Below are 13,999 nucleotides of genomic sequence, written 5' to 3'. Positions count from 1 at the left end.
AAATGTTATATAAAGCTCAATTGCTGGCTTACAAATTAAAACAAGACAATACAACCCCTTAATAAGCCTTCTTTTATGTCTATCTTCTAAGCAGGAATAAGCCACAAAGTCTGCATCTGGACTTTTGTGCTAAAATTTGAAGACTTGACTATACAATTTTGCTAGCAAAAAAACGATTCAAACCTAGAAAAAAACAGCCCCCCATTTGTTATCGTTTAGACTCACCTGTCTTGTGAGCTTTCTAAGAGCCACACACTTCACTGTTCATTATTACAGAATGAATATGTTTCAGTTATTTCATATTTTTATCTGGTGAAACATAGCAAAGATCTAGTTCATATTGGCAAAGTTGTTCCAGTTAAAATAAATCACTTCTACATCAATTTAATTAGACAAATGCAAGCTGCCTAATACAGACACGTTTGCTTTAAATCATTGTAATCTCCCTAGATACAAACATCAGGCTGCTCAAGAGGTGCATGCTCTCTATCCTTCTTTATGCAGGAGAGGCAGGACCTTCAAGTAAGCTGACATATGAAGACTGCTGGCCTTTGAAATGAAATGTTACAGACAGTTGCTTGCATTCAACTGGTGGTAGCATGCCAGAAATTAGATGAGAAACAGCCTGATGGATGAGAGTCAGTTGCTGGACAATCTGCAGAACAAAGGATAACCACCTGCTAAAAACCATGTCCTTCAGCCTAGTAGGGGGCAGCAGATCAAAAGGCGGACAATATGACAAACTGGTGCAGCAGGGACCCAAAGATACCATGGCCTAAATGCTAGTGCCCTTTGAGTGCTTAGTTCCAGTTTTCCATTTACCAATATAAGTGGTATTTTGGCTCTTATGTGTAGTTTGCACCTTCCTCTTCTCCATTTTTTCATGCCTAAGCCCCCCCAGGATTCTGTGACTTACACATGCCCAACAAATGTAGCCTACTGAGTATGCACAGTAGATTACACAACACTGCTCAGGTTATATTTATTGATTATTGGATCTATATGCCACCCTTCCCAACAAAGGTTCGGAGCAGTTTACAGTAAGAGTCAAAATAACTTCATGGCTAGAAGACTGCCACTTGGGGTGCATGCCAGTGTTCAAATGATCTGGTGGAAGTTTAGCAGTCTAGTTGGAGCAGTTAGAAACCCTACTGGCTAAATAGTGGACAAGCATTTACAGGGCCATCTGCTTTCTCTGCAGACAGCTCTGCAGAGGGCACTTGGTCAGGGGTCCCAGAACATGCATCTCAGCATGCTTTGCAGGCTCCTTACTCTGCCAGGAAACAGGCAATAGCACCTGAGGCCACAGGTCAGGACATTGGGCACCAAAGAGAGTGACTGGCCCCTACCAGTGCTCGACTATGGGGCAGGTTGAGGCCAGGGTGGGTAGCGAGTCATTCGTCAACTTGGCAACTTATGAAAACTAAACCTATGAAAATTTAACAGGTTTAAGCAAGGATCAAACCAGTTGATGGAGAAACTAAATTACAGTCTCCCTTAGTTAAAATGAGGCAACTTTTCTAGTATAAACAAAGAGAAAAAAGAATCACATTATGGCCTCATGGTCACACTTCATGTGATTTAATTTATTTTTTAGCAGGAGTGGCAACATAATGGGTATGGTAAGTTACAGGAAAGAAAGAAACAATCCTTGGAGCCTAGAAGATCAATGCTTCTTGTTTCATTGCACGTGTTGTAGGATTTAACAACAATGGCAACAATGATCTGCCCAAAATATTGACCCAGCTATTTACCCAGCTATATTCTCCTTTTTTCTAGCTACTTTGCTTCATTAAAACTTTAAAAGCATCTGACGGCCGGCCAAAGTTTGGAAGTAGCCTTGCCCTTTTTGGCTTTTCTATAATTTATATGAAGAAGCTCTTAGAGTCTCATTTTTTTCTCAAAAAATGTCTTCTTTCTGCTTACTTGTTACTGTAGAGATACTAGAGGTATAAAATTTTGTTTTATTTAACTTGAAAGAGAGGTGGATTGAGAGATTTCTCTACTTTCAATTGTAGGAGTCTGGGTTTTTATTTTATTTACTGTTGCACTGAGTTAAAAAAAGCTTTAACAAAAATGCAAGAAAAGTTTTAAACAGCCTTGAACAACAGACCTGCTTGCATTTACACATCCCTTTTGGGGCCCAAAGGAAAGTACAATTTAGTGATAAGGATTCATTATGACAACTTGAAGGTTATAGAAGAACTGTATCCTCCATAATGTTTTCTTACTCTTCTCAAATTCTGCTACCTGAGGTTTCTGACCATGCACTTGATGAACTACATAAAGTTAATATTTCTCACAATTATATCTAAAACCATCCTTGTTTCAAAATTGCATCACTCTTGTATACAAGGCACCTAACACCTCATCTACCTAACAAAATACAAAAGCCCTTTTTTGCAAATTACTTAAATAATACTTCTTGCCTTGACTATTAAGGTGACATGCAATAAGCACTTGAATTCATATTTGCTGAAATAATGTATTGACAGCATCAAGAATATTGACCTGCCCTTTTTTTAATGAAAATGATTGCAAAAATGCATCCTAGGTAACAGTAAAGTATACTGTTGTCATTCCTACCAGAGATACTTGGTATTAAAGATTGATAGATTTTCAAGAGCAATGACAGGAGGAAAAATGGGGAAACACCAGGTATGATAGTGGTGAGTTCAACAGATGAAGATCTAAGACTGGAAATGATCCTCTTTAATGTTCCAACACTATCTTTGCCTCATGGACAGTATAATTACTAAGCCCCCTGGAGAGAGAGAATAGAGCAGGTGACCATTATAGCAATGTAAGATTATTTTAATCTGTTGAATACTGTATTCAAGGTACTGAGACAGCATTAAGTAGATTTCCACAAGTAAGATTGTACTTGTTAGTCACTTCTTGGAGAAAAAGAGGATAAACAGATTTGATAGGTAATTACCATGTATGACATTCCAGTGTACAAACCTATTTTTGAATGTACAAATGCATTTTACAATAAGCAGTTAAAAACTATATAAATATATTAATCATTGTTGGGTTTCTATAAGATAAAATATGTAATTATATACTTTGGTAATGAAATAAAAAATAAAATGATCAGGCCAATTGCTCTGTTTCTGTGAAAGGTCAAAGCCTTTCTCCTTCCCATGCACCAATGGGAAGATAGAGTATGGAAACAGAGTATGTTTGACATTCCAAGAATTTTCTTCTGTGTGTTTTTGTGAGGGAGGGTGATAGAGTGGTGGGACAGAGGGGTTTGGAATCAGGAACAGGAATAGTGTTAGAATAGCCAGAGTGTCCATGACATCCTCCCCTACAAGCCCAGGCCAGGAAGTATGTCAGACTATATTGGGCATGGGAACTAAGGGGGAGGTGTAGCTGCAGTGCATCATGCTCCAGCTCTTCACAGGTAGCTGGCACTCCATATGGGCTTGAGGCTAGGCAGAACATCAAAATATACATGTAAGCAGCTCCCTTACAGGGACCACTGTACAGAAACATAGTTATAGAATTGATCCTGCCTCAGGCAGGGAGTTGGACTAGATGACCTCTGGAGGTCCCTTTCAGCCCTACCTCTCTATGATTCTATAATGCAGCAGAGAATCTGGTCCATAACTTCTAAATGAAAAAGAAGGAGTTTCTCTCTGCCCTCTTATTTTCACTAACTCTTGACAAAAGTTATTATTCAGACCCATATACTTCATTACATCCACATCTGTCTATGCCACTAGTCCTACTAAACAAAACTACTTCCCGACATCATCACTCAATCCTAATTTCTCCCAGATGCCATTGACTGTTACATCTTGCACAATTTCATATGGGGACCTGAACTGTTTGCTTAGAAGATGCACCAACTATCCTGCAAATATTTGTAATGGAAACTGGGCACTGCAATTCTGAAGTTGGGAAACTTTCTTAATACAAAGACATTCATAGTATAAAAATATTTAACTCTATAGCAAGATAAGAATTTAAAAATAAAAATGGGGAACAGTCTCTCAAGGGAAGGTGTGGCAAGGCACTGTTGATGCCTGCCACATTAAGGGCTAGGCCAGGGAGATGGCAGGTATCTGATGAGGGCAGCCCTTTAATGCCCAGCCATTTAGTGCTGTGGGGAGCAGTTTGAGACCAGCCAGCAGGGGAAGAACATCTCCATGCTGAGCTCCTTGGGCCAGGAACAACTTGGAGGTATATGGGCTTGGGCTATGGGGATGGAGGAAGCCCCAGGTCCTGGGCATGACCTAAAACTGCACCCTGCCAGGGTTGGGAGGCCTGGTGGGACTGTCAGTGGTGCAGCAGCCCCAGGAAATGCCAGGACCATGAACCTCCCTGGTGAAAGGCGGGTAGGGGGTGCGTGATAACCTCCAGCTCCCTCACAGTCCTGGCTGGGAAAAGTCCAGACCTGGGAGGTCTTTGAGGGGCCTGAGGCTCACTTGATCCATAGATTCATAGGTGTTAGGGTCGGAAGGGACCTCAATAGATCATCGAGTCCGACCCCCTGCATAAGCAGGAAAGAGGGCTGGGTCTAGATGACCCCAGCTAGATACTCATCTAACCTCCTCTTGAAGACCCCCAGGGTCCAGTGGAGTTGTGAGGGAGAGAAGGCAAGCAGGTCAGACCTGACTGGATGGACCTTCAAAGTGGTCTATGCTGGGGCCAGGGGCCCACTGCGAGGGATGCCCAGAGCAAGAGGCTCGGGATTCTGACTGGCCTGGAGGATGGTGCCAGGATCAAAGGGCGGGGCAAAGGTCTCAGAGAGGGGACCACAGCCAGAGAGGGAGAAAGGTACAGGTAAGCTTAGCTGCCTGGGATGCCATCTGTGAGGCATGGGCCCCAGTGTAGGGATGCAGATATCACCCCTAGTCATCAGGGTCTTAAATGGGCAGCCTCCTGCCTAAGTAACACCTGAATCATTTTTCCATCAAGGCATGGCAGGCGAAAGAGGTGGACGGTTATCCCAGAAACAGATGGGTGGGCCAACATCACCAGCCCTGAGAAGACAGCCCTCCCTTCCCCTTCCACCCATTACAGAAGGGTCCATGTTGCTTGAACCATTTCAATCTATCTGTTCACTTATGAGAAATAGCCCTAGCCCTGGTAGAGTTTGCCGAAAAAATATTCTCCATTGTCATTATACTTCTTTTCTTCCACCAATTTGCATTGACAGAGGAGGCCTAGTTTTCAAATTATGAGAATTTCCTAAATATTTTAATAGCGCTTCCCTTGGAAAGTATTCCTTGCATAAATTTACATGCAAGTTAATCTGCTTTAAATTTTGATGCATAGCAGGATTCCCCTGGCAAGTGGAAGAACACAAAGACATACCAGAAACAATTTTTAAAAAATCTTTTCATCAGAAAAAAATATAAACAGTAATTAAAATATTCTGAAGATATTTTAGTTGCCCATAATATAAACATAAAGACAGGGATGCTTTTTTATTTTAATTACAAAGGGGATCAAAGTAAGCCTTGCAGTGGGGATGTGGTAGCAATCTCAACTAGAGAAAAACAATCCCCTCTTTAAAATAAAACATGAAGTTCCAGACAATTTGCAGTTTAAAGATGTAGGGTTTGACCTAAAAATGAACTCTATATTAACAGTATACTATGGAGAAACCTAATTTTCTTTCCAAGATTCAACCATGTAATAGAGGTCAGTACACAAATACATCATACCCAATTTACTTTTGTTGAAATAAATTATGACAAAACTTCCATTTACATACACACAGCATACTCATAGCTCTTTCTTTATATTCCTGGAACTCAACTTAAGTTTAAACCATCCTAAAAAATCTGTGCATAGTTTTGCTTAACTTTTAGCAATCTTCTTCACATGCAGCTAGTACATAATTTTCATGAAGATTTAACCATCTGGTAAGTTTGAAAGGATACGCCATTTTGCATAAAAATATTCTTTTTCTCTCTACAGAAATGTAAAGGTAATTTTAAAGACCAACTTAATATAAAACAAAAGCTACAAGAATCCTGAAAGAAAATTCTTTAAAGAGAAAGACAATCGTGACTGTGACGAAACTAGTGCCTTTTCAGTAGAAAGGAAAATTTTGAACTTGTAGGAACCTGTAGATGTGTAGGAGTCTTACTCATGTCTTTAAGTTCTGAAGTGCAGCCTACTTCTTCACAGTCATCTGCCATGCCTTGATGGAAAGAAAATGGGAAGCTGATGGTTGATAATCAGATAATGAGGGCTTCAGCATCGCTCCCCTGATTGATCCTTTTCACAGGACTCCAGCCTCCCGTTCACCCTGTCCTTGCAACCCCTGTTGATATAATCAGAATCTTTTATGTTTAATCTTCAGAGCAATGGCCTTGGGATATCCTCAGCTGTCTGGCCCAAGTACTTTGGAGTCTCTCCCTCTTACTTCACTTAGTCTTTTAAGGGTGACACCTCAGTCAAACCCCAGTTAAGGTACTTTCCTTCCCACCTCTACCCTTCTCTGAGCAGTCTCATCTAAGTCCATAACCAGTCTTACCTGGAACAGAATAGGATCCTCCCTTCCTGAATCAGGACCTCATATAGCGAACTTATCCTGTTGGAGGACTGGAATCTTCCAACCACTGTGTCTCACTGCCTCGTCCCAATTCACCAATTGTCTTTGGCCTTTTGAGCCTTTCACTCAGTGCCTTGATCGACTCACCATTCTGCCTGATCCTCTGCCTCTGCACAGGCGTGCACCACTCCTATCCTGGAGATGATGCTGCTTCTCCCCTTTCCAGGGAAAAATGAGTCCTTGCTCCCTTGTCCTTAAGTAGGTTGGTTTTTCCTGTAACCCAATCACCTTCAGCTCCCTCTGTCACATGTTACCATAGCCTGAGAGCTCCTTACTCTCAATCTCCCAGCTACTTCCAGGTTCATTTCTAATCGAACAACATAGCTGCCAGGAACAGCCATGAGTTTTTCCCACAAAAAAAAGGTTCTCTCATCATCCCCAAGGCCTCTTCCAGCACCAACTGACAGGACTGGCCCCCAGCTGACTTCCAGTAAGTCCCTGAACTGCACTGTGTCCTGGTTCAGGTCTTGGGACCAGGAGGGGTTATGAGCACGGCTCTGGCCGCATTTGAACCCATAACAGGGACAGAGAATCAGCTCCCTGTTACAGAACCTATTTAAACAAGTAATGGGGAAGTGAGTGACTAAGGCCCCCTGGACAAGAAAATGAGAATATGATATCTGTGTTGTTCTCAAAAAAGCCAAGGAGTTAAGCTTACAGAACAATAAACCTTGTTTATTCAGAGAGCCGTACCTTGCCCACAGTTCTGTTCCCTGCTGCAAACCCCAGGTAAATGTAACAACTTATACTTACCACTCTTAAAGGTATCCACATGTCTTCCCCCTTTATATGTAAGATATCCCTATATAATACTAACATTGGAAGTTTATTTCAACCCATAGAAAGCACATTTTAACAGGTCTCTATTAGTCTTTATGTTGGCATTTTAGCTCTAAGTGATCTTCTCAGTTTCTCTACATTCTCAGTCCTTATTGGTTCAGTTCTTGTTTGGTTTCCTTATCCAGATGCCTCTACTTCTGTGTCATTTTCAATCTCCTCTGCCATTTCCTGTTGCTTTGATGTTAGCTCTGTTTCCTTTTGTGAGTCTCGTAATGCTGCTTCTTTTCTCCCCTTTACGAGCTGCAACTGTCATCTGTTCCTTCATAACACTTGTCCTTCTGGTGTGACTACTTCTAGGATCTATGAGCTACTTGATGGGAAACTAGTGCTTTTTGTTTCCATGTTTCATAGTTTTATAGTTTCATAGTTTTAGGGTCAGAAGGGACCTAATAGATCTTCTAGCCCAACCCCCCGCCAGGGCGGGAGAACAACAAAAGAACCCTAAACAAAAAACGGGACTCAAATGAGTCCAGCCAGGTAGGTATCCAGCCTCTTCTTAAAGATCCCCAGGGTAGGGGCCAGCACCACCTCCCTTGGAAGTTGGTTCCAGCTCCTAGCCGCCCTAACTGTGAAGTAGTTTTTTCGGATGTCCAATCTGTACCTCCTCTCCATCAACTTGTGCCCATTACTCCTTGTTATGCCAGCGGGGGCTAGGGGAAACAGCGTCTCCCCCAAACCCTTCTGGTTCCCCCTAGTGAGTTTATAGATGGTCACCAGGTCCCCCCTCAGCCTTCTCTTGTGGAGGCTGAATAGGTTCAGGTCCCGCAGTCTCTCCCTGTAGGGTCTGCCCTGTTGTCCCCGGATCATGCGGGTGGCCCTCCTCTGGACCCTCCCCATGTTGTCCACATCCCTCCTGAAATGGGGCGCACAGAACTGGACACAATACTCCAGCTGAGGCCTGACCAGCGTCGCATAGAGGGGGAGGATCACCTCCCTGGCTCTACTCGAGATGCACCTGTGGATGCACGACAAGGTCCGGTTAGCCCTGCCAACCATGACCTCGCATTGTCAGCCCATGTTCATCTTGGAGTCAATAATGACCATTATTGTCCATCTGAAATAAACACCATATCTTTGTTGTACATTTGTGGTAACTCCCAGGAACCCCTGTCATAGTACCATTTTTGTTTGAGTCTTTTTTTTTTTAATGTTTTCACATCTTGGTTTTCATTCTGATGAGCATCATCCACAAGATTTGGCAGCCTCATTTCGAGTTTTCTGTTAAACAGCATTTCTTCTCAGGCAATCCATGTTTTATGGGTATTGCCCTGTAATTTAAGAGTGACAGGTAAACATCAACGTGTGAATGTGGAGCTTTTTTCAACAATTTCTTCACTATTTGTACTCTATTTTCCTCCAGGCCATTGGATTGTGGGTATTTAGGACTTGAAGTGTTGTAACGGAATCCATATTTGTTTGCAAACTCTTTAAGCTCAAGACACTTGAATTGAGGTCCATTGTCTGTTCTCACAATTTGTGGAATCCCATGTCTAGCAAAATGAATTTGATGCGAGTTATGACATAGTTTGCTGTTGTGCTTTCAAGCAATGCAATTTCAGGATAGTGAGAATAATAATCCAGCACTAATACATAATTTTCCCTGCATGTATGAATAAGTCAATTCCCATTTGATATCACAGCACTGTGGGCTCCTCCATGACCAAAATGGGCTCTTTTCTTTGCACTCATCTGTATTTTAGGTACATTGTACAAGCCTTTATAGCATCTTCTTTGTCAGTATTTATTTGGGCCAATATAGAGCACCCCTTGCTTTCCTTTTGCATTTTTCAATGCCTTGATGCCCCTCATGTAATCTGTTTAACATGTCTTTCTTTAGCACTGCTGGAACAACAAGTCATGAGCCTTTGAACAAAATGCCATCCAGTACAGACAGCTCTTCCTTGAACTAAGACTAGGGGCTATGTATATGTTTTCCAGGCCAACCAGCACAAATAGCTATTATCATTTTTTGCAATGTGGTGTCCTGAGCAGTAGCTTCTGCAATTAGTGCCCACTTTTTATCAGTTACAGGAATCACTCTTTTAATTAGTTTATCATGTATTATGTCTGAATCTGGAATTCTGTCATTTTCTGTTGTGTCATATGCTCTGGACAATGTTTCTGCAATAAGTAGATGTTTTATTGGTGTGTACTGTATGTCTAGACCATACATTTGCAGTTGAAAGAAAAATTTCTGTAATCTGGATGGCATGTCTGAAAACTCTTTCTTTGCTATATTTATCAAAGGTTTATGATCAGTTTCAGCTATCACAGGCTTCCTATAGATGAATATATGAAATTTCTTGCAACCATATACCAGAGCTAGACCGTCTTTCTCAATTTGTGCATATATTAAACACTGACTTAGAGTGTGCCGTATATTCATATGCTACTGGTCTCCATGTAGCACGAACTGAACTAATGTAGCTGAAGTTAACATAGAGTATAAAAACAGTGAAATATAAGCATGTTAGTCTTGTCCTGTAAGCAACCTGAAAACTCCATTTTGTATCCTCCTGCTTGACATGAGTGAGTAAATTCTGCTTAGCCTTTATGAATGAGTGTGTGTAAAAGGGTGAATGGTGAGAGAATGGCATAGAGATGGGAAAAGAAGATTTAACTGTTTATGTAAGCAACAAGACACCAAATGTAAGTTATCAGCCAGTAACTAACTAACAACTGGCTAAAGAATCCCTTTGAAGCTTGAGGCCACAAAGGAGATAACAGAAGAAGAAATTCTGCCAGACAGGCAACAAGAACACTTCAAAGCTAAGTTACGCTGAAAACAAAAGAACAACTGCAAAAACAGAAGCTGGGTATGGAAAAACCCCAAAGCACTGAAACAAAGGATGCCAATCCCTATAAAAGAACACTTTGAAAATGCCAAGTTGGGTGAGTCTCTTTCTCTACTGCTGTTTCATTGGAGCACAGATGCATCTGTTCACCCCACTCCAGCTGTTATCTTTAAATCTGCTATCTTCAAATCATCATCATCTACTCAATAAGCCTGGGTTGGCCACCCTGGGCTGATATTGCTGGTAACTATATCTGGTGTATGTGTGGATGAAATGGTTGTTTTGTGTAAGTGTATGCGTGTGTGTAATGATGTGTATGATGATTTGTGTGCGTTTGTATGAATGGTGTGTCCGAACCTCTATGTCTAACTCGTGTAATCAATAAATGCGGCACCTTGCCTTATCCCCCTTTATAAAGTCTCGCTCGTGATTTGAGCAACTGGCAAAAACATCCAGCTATCCCCATATTTTTGAAGCAAAGCTGCTCCAATACCTTCTTTAGAAGCATCTATTGACAATTTAATGGGTCTTTTAGGGTTATCGTATTTTAGTACTGGAGCTTTCATTATTATTTTCTTCAAGTTTTTAAATTTAACTTTATGTTCATATTCCCATATCCACTGAGCATTCTTTTGTAGGAGTGATCTACTGTGTTTGATCTGCTCTGCTAAATTAGGTAGATATTTCCCCACAAAATTGATCATTCCCAGTAATCTTTACATTCCTCCTTTATGTGTAGGGGGTGGCATGTTTGTAATGGCTTTAACCCTCACAGGATCAATTTGCACCTCTTTCTAAGACAGCTTTCCTTCCAGATATGTTATTTCTTTGACCCTGCATTTTCATTTTTGTTTGTTCAATTTCAAACCTGCTCTGTGAGCTCTTCTTAGTGCTTTTCTTAGCCTTAAGTCATGTTCTTCCATAGTATTTCCCAAAACTAATACATCATCAATATAGACCATAGTTTCATCAAGACCTTCAAAAATTTGTTGCGCATTTTGGTGAAATACTTCAGATACAGAACACAGTCCAAAAGGGAACCTACGAAAACAATACCTTCTGAAGGGTGCATTGAAGGTACATAATCTAGTGCTATTCTTTTCTAGGGAAACTTGCCAAAACTCAAAAGAGGCAGTCAAAGTGGAAAAATATTTAACTTCTGCCACGCTGCCAAAAACCTCTTCCTTGGTGGAAATGGGAAAGTGCTTCCTTCTGATGTACCCATTCATTTGCTTAGGATCCAAACACAATCTCAAGGATCCATCTTTTATTCTATTACGCCAATGTGAATGAACCCAAGCAGTTGTTTCCTTTACTTTTTCTATTATGTCCATGTTAACTAATCTATCTAATTCCTTTTCACTTTCTCTCTTAGTACAAGGGGAATATTTCGTAGAGCATGGTGGGAGTATTTGGTTCTCTTAATTCGATCTTGTACTCAGTTGATAGTTTCCCTATGCCTTAAAACACATAATAAAACTCTTCTTCTATGTTCTTGCTTTCTAGTCCTTCATTGGCATCTATTTCTTTAATCAGACCTAGAGTTTTACATGTTTGCAACCCAATAAGTGGCACTAGGTTTCCTGAGACTGTTACAAACTGAATGTTTATGATATTACGCTTGTGTCTAATGTGCAGTGTAAAAACACCTTTAGTTGCAATCATGTTGCCATTATATGCTCTAAGTCTCACTTTCTTATTCTCATAGTACACAGATTTAGTTTTCATTTTTTGAATAATGTATTCTAGTATCATATTGACCCGTGCCCCTGTATCTAATTTAAAAGTTACCATTAGTCCATTGGTATCCAGCATGATTGTCCAATGCTCAGAAGAATGAACTACTTGCATTGTGCCAATGAGGAATTTTTCCTTTTCCTCATCGCATAGAGCATGCGTCTGCTGTTTCTTGTGCGCTGCATCCTGCTCTTTTCTGCAAACTTTTGCAAAGTTATTGAATCTTTTGCATTTGTTGCAGCGTTTACCAAATGCAGGGCATTTCATGGGTTTGTGGTAATCCCAAAACATTTTTATTAGTGTGCCATAGCTTTTCTGTTCTGCTTTTGACAGTTTGTAGGCCATTATAAAGAGACAAAGCTTCTGGGCCTGCTATATTTAAAAAAAAATAGCTACCTTGAGTGAATTTTCTTTCTCTGTAGCTGCGCTGGCTGTCATATATATGGTGAAGCTCTGCTTAAATTTCTTCCAGTTTTCTGCTGCATTGCTGGATGGCTTTAACTCCTCTGGAATTCTGAGATGCTCCATTTTTTTTTCTTTCTTCACACTCCACTCCTGGTACCATGTGTTCTTCTCAAAAGACCAAGAAGTTAAGCATATAGAGCAATAAACCTTGTTTATTTAGAGAGCCGTACCTTGCCTACAGTTCTGCTGTTCCCTTGTGCAATCCTGGGGCAAATGTAACAACTTATACATCTTTCAGGGGTGTTGCTTGTAGCCAAGTTGGTCTAAGGACATAGGCAGACAAGGTTCTTTCAGTGTTTGCAACTGAAAGTTTGCAAAGAAGAATTTCTCCAATTATTTTAGTTGATCTAATAAAAGATATCAGATTTACCCAAAGAACCTTGACAACTTGGTTGGTTGACATTATAGCGTAACCATTGGTGCAGATATTTGAGAACTCATGGCACTCAGGAGAGGTTCCTAAAGACTAGAAGAGGGCCAACATGGTGCCTATCTTCAAGAAAGGAAGGAAGATCCAGATCCAATCAGTTTGACCTGAATCCCTGGGAAGATCTTGGAAAAAAATATCAAAGAATCCATCAACAAAAGGCTGACAGAAGGAGCTATTCTGAGTGACAGCCAACATAGCTTTGTTTCGGGTGGGTAGCTTATACCCGACCAACCTCATCTCCTTCTATGACCAGGTGATGCATCACCTGGATGGGGGAAGGCAGGCGGGAGAGGTTGATGTCATTTACTTAGATTTCAAAAAAAGCCTTTGATTTGGTCTCCCATGATGTCCTCATGGCAAAACTGTAGAACTGTGGCCTCGACAACCTTACAGTCCGATGGCTCAGGAACTGGCTCCATGGTCAGACCCAGAGAGTGATTGTCGATGGAACCGAGTCAGCATGGCATACAGTGACTAATGGCATCCCTCAGGGATCAGTACTTGGACCAGTACTCTTTAATATATTCATCAACAACCTAGATTTGGGTGTCAGAAATGAACTGGTTAAGTTTGCAGATGACACCAAACTGGGGAAGCGCAGACACACTGGACGATAGGCTGGGGATTCAGCCCAAACTAGACAGGCTCACAAAATGGGCGGATACAAATCTGATGACCTTCAAAATAGAGAAATGCAAGGTGCTGAACCTAGGGAGGAAACCTGCCCCATCATATCTATAGACTTGGCAGTGCTTCACTCACTAGCTCTATGTCTGAAAGAAACTTGGGGGTCATGATTTACCACAAGACGAATATGAGCCACCAATATGATGCCGCAGCTGGCAAAGCAAATAAAACCCTGGTTTGCATCTACTGATGCATCTCAAACAAGACTCAAGATGTCATTGTCCCACTTTATTCAGCCCTGGTGAGACCACAACTGGAGCTCCACACTTTAAAAAGGATGCGGAGAATCTTGACAGAGTCCAGAAGACAGCTATATGCATGATCAGAGGTCAAGAGAGCAGGCAATATGAAGAGAAGCTGAGAGGCATGGGACTCTTCAGCTTGGCTAAGCGTAGGCTCAGGGAGGACTTGGTGGCAGCCTATAAATATATCAGAGGTGTTCATCAGGACCTGGGAAAACATCTGTTC

At 41.3% G+C, this 13,999-nt stretch overlaps 1 protein-coding gene across 2 annotated transcripts in view; it reads right to left on the bottom strand.

The window, feature by feature from the left end:
- Nucleotides 1–13,999, bottom strand: part of IMMP2L (inner mitochondrial membrane peptidase subunit 2) — a 946,737-nt gene that overhangs the window by 346,229 nt on the left and 586,509 nt on the right. The gene's annotated exons all lie outside the window — the stretch shown is intronic.

This window comes from Alligator sinensis, unplaced genomic scaffold, assembly GCF_000455745.1.
Source record: "Alligator sinensis unplaced genomic scaffold, ASM45574v1 scaffold297_1, whole genome shotgun sequence".
Lineage (NCBI taxonomy): Eukaryota > Metazoa > Chordata > Crocodylia > Alligatoridae > Alligator > Alligator sinensis.
This window is presented reverse-complemented; position numbering and strand designations above follow the sequence as displayed.